Source organism: Cynara cardunculus (assembly GCF_001531365.2).
Source record: "Cynara cardunculus var. scolymus isolate 2C chromosome LG 2, CcrdV1, whole genome shotgun sequence".
NCBI classification, from domain to species: Eukaryota; Viridiplantae; Streptophyta; class Magnoliopsida; order Asterales; family Asteraceae; genus Cynara; species Cynara cardunculus.
The window spans coordinates 21,301,337-21,304,280 of NC_037529.1; the positions used below are offsets into that span (position 1 = coordinate 21,301,337).

Consider the following 2,944-nt stretch of genomic DNA (forward strand, 5'->3'; position numbering starts at 1 on the left):
CTTGATTCTTGAGGATCTTTTTCCAGAACTTCTGTGATAGACTGCAGAGGTTCTGTCGTCTTTTGACTTGTACGTTGAACTTCTGTTTATGGTCCTCTATGATCTTCTGTGGTAGGCATCTTCTGTCGACACTTGCAGAAATTACTTTTTCAATACTTTTACATTTGAATGAAATGAGAGCTAACACTCCTCATTCACATCATAAGGAGGAGTGTACATAAAATGAATGAATCTATTTGAATCATTTATGATGATTTTGGGAGTTGATACAAACTTGAAGGAGTATAGAAAATTGTTGAAGAAAATTTCTGAAGATTATTGCTGATTGCTGAAGATTATTATAGCATTGCTGTGATTAACAGGGAGTGAATGTGAAAATTATTTACTATCTGTTTTAAAGGGGGAGGTTACTTAAAAGTTGAAGAGAAGATTCTATCAAGTTTAGGAGGAGCTTGCTAAACTTTTGTAGATGATTAAATGTTTGAAGAAGATTGTTCGATATTGTTTTAAAGAAGATTATCAAAGAAAAGGGGAGATTGTAAGAGTTCTGATGTTTGATGAAAGTTTTCTCAAGAGGAAGGTTGTAAAAGCTTAAAAGAACAAATCTTGGAGAAATCAAGTTTTCTGAATGAATTTTGAAGATCGTTGCTGTTAAAGCTAAAACTTAAAGATCTGTAGAATTTGTTGTTTTTGAACTTGAATCCAAAGGGGGAGATTGATGGATCTAAATTGTTGTATTCAAGTCTCAAGCTTATTATGTTTTACATGCTTTATAGATTAGTTGTTTTCTGTATCTATTGGGTATAAATAGGTTGTTGCTGGTAGTTTAGTTTTTTAACAACAACAGTTAAGAATTCATAAACAGTTGAGAGAGATTCTATAATTGAAAGAGATCAAGAACACCTGTATCATCTTTGACATCAACATACATGCCGAATTATTCAAATTCATTTATGTGTTCTTGATTCTTGATTGAATTGCTGTTAAGACTTGAAACTGGGATCATCACCTTACCACATATTAGAACAACCATCCCTTTTGACACCAGAACAAGAACATGATCTTGAATTAGCCCAAGAAAGAGTAATTAGTATATGTAATAAATCCTTTGAAAGCAACATGATAGTAGTTATAGAGGCCGAGGATACTTCTATCCAACTAGGCATTGATTACTTCATATATTCGACTACAATAATGTATAACAAGTGCCAAAAGCCTATGATTTCTGGGACCACTCAAGTGTATATGAAGGATGCCAGCCAGCGGTTGTTGGAGACCAAGAAAGCTGCTGATGAAATAGGATAGCCGATGGGGTTTAAGCTTGTAAGAGGGGCTTATATGTCGAGTGAAAGGAAACTAGCTAATTCTCTTTGTGTTGAGTCTCCAGTTCATAATAGAATCAATGATACACACCATTGTTTCAATAAGTGTGCTTCATTCATGCTTGATGAGGTTTCAACTGGCGGTGGTGGGCTGATTGTTGCAACCCATAATCTTGAATCAGGTAAAAGTTTGAAAATTTATGGCTTTTCATCATCTGGGTTGCTTTGGACGTGTGATATTTGTTTAAAAAGATTAAAAAAGAATAGTTCTTTAGCTTTCTTGGAATGAATCAGGAGATAGATATAGTGCACCAAATTTGATAAATTATTGTGAATCAGGAGTTTACTAATTAGGTTAAACTGATTATGAAAACCGACGCTAATATGTCAAATAAAAATGAGGTATTTTTTGAGACAACATTCAAGATTTCAATATGAAATAGCTTCGGCATGAATTTACGTTTTGAATGAATCTGTACAAGAAAACTGGTTGCCCAAAAGGCCTGTGATTTGGGAATCTCATAAAGATAACGATAAACTAGAGTTTTTGTCACTTTACGAAATGGCAGTTGCTATTAGTTACAGACTGAGAAATGCATGGTTTGGCATGAGCAACTGCATTCCGTCTGGATCTGTTGGCGAGATCATTACCTTCTGTGAAGAGCAGAAGAAGACAAAAAGCTGCTCTCATCTACATATCTTGATCGACATCTGATGATGTAATCCAACTGTATGAATCAATAGTTGTTTTATTTAAAAAATAGACTCTACCAATAACCCACATGCTGTAGGATCAATAATAGTTGTTTCTTGATGGCCAAAGTTCGACCAACGGTATTTTATGCAGGAAAGAATTGAAAAGGAGAGTAACTGCTTATATTAAGCAATTATTGGCAAAAAGATTGAAATCACAAGCAAACTCCAGAGTCCAAGTTAAAATGCAGAAACAAATTCAGTTAGGCCTTTTGATTGTTCCCATAATGTTCCAAGATTGGACATAAATCAATAGGAACATAGGGTTTTTTTTTCTTTAAGGAAGGAACGACTGTTTCTTATGCTGCCAATTGGATTCCAAAACGAGAATGTAAGTTTCTTACTTATACATCTTCCTTTCTTTTGAAGGAATTTTGTTTTTATTCATCGATAAGTATTACAGTGAAGGGCTGCACATTTTTTTTCTTCAAAGGTGTTTTATCTTTAATGTTTGGTTAGTTGTCCTTTAGATTTCTTCTTCGGTCTTCTTGGTTCTTTTATGTTCAACGTATGGTTATGCTCTTTAAGCCTCATGTCATTCCAATGCTTTTCCTTTTGAACATATTTTGATCTAGAAGTAAAAAATTTATTTGGTTATTTTATACCTGTCGAGCATTATGAAGTATGTAATTGTTTTTCTAAAAGCATGGGAGCCGTGATTTTCTAAACAAAATGTTCTTTTTGCTTCTTTTACAAAATTCATTTTGATGTATTACATTCCATTCACTAAAATATACCTTTTAATATATACTTTTTCATTGTTACAATTTGAACTAAAGCACAACTCCTCTTTTTTATAATATCATATACATTTTCATACTAAATTCTTTGAATTTGATCTTGTCATATTTAAGTTCTAAGAGAGACAG

At 33.1% G+C, this 2,944-nt stretch overlaps 1 pseudogene; it reads left to right on the top strand.

Moving 5' to 3' along the window:
• The window catches only part of LOC112506003, a 2,704-nt pseudogene extending 381 nt beyond the window's left edge, over positions 1-2,323 (top strand).
• The last annotated feature ends 621 nt before the right edge of the window (positions 2,324-2,944 follow it).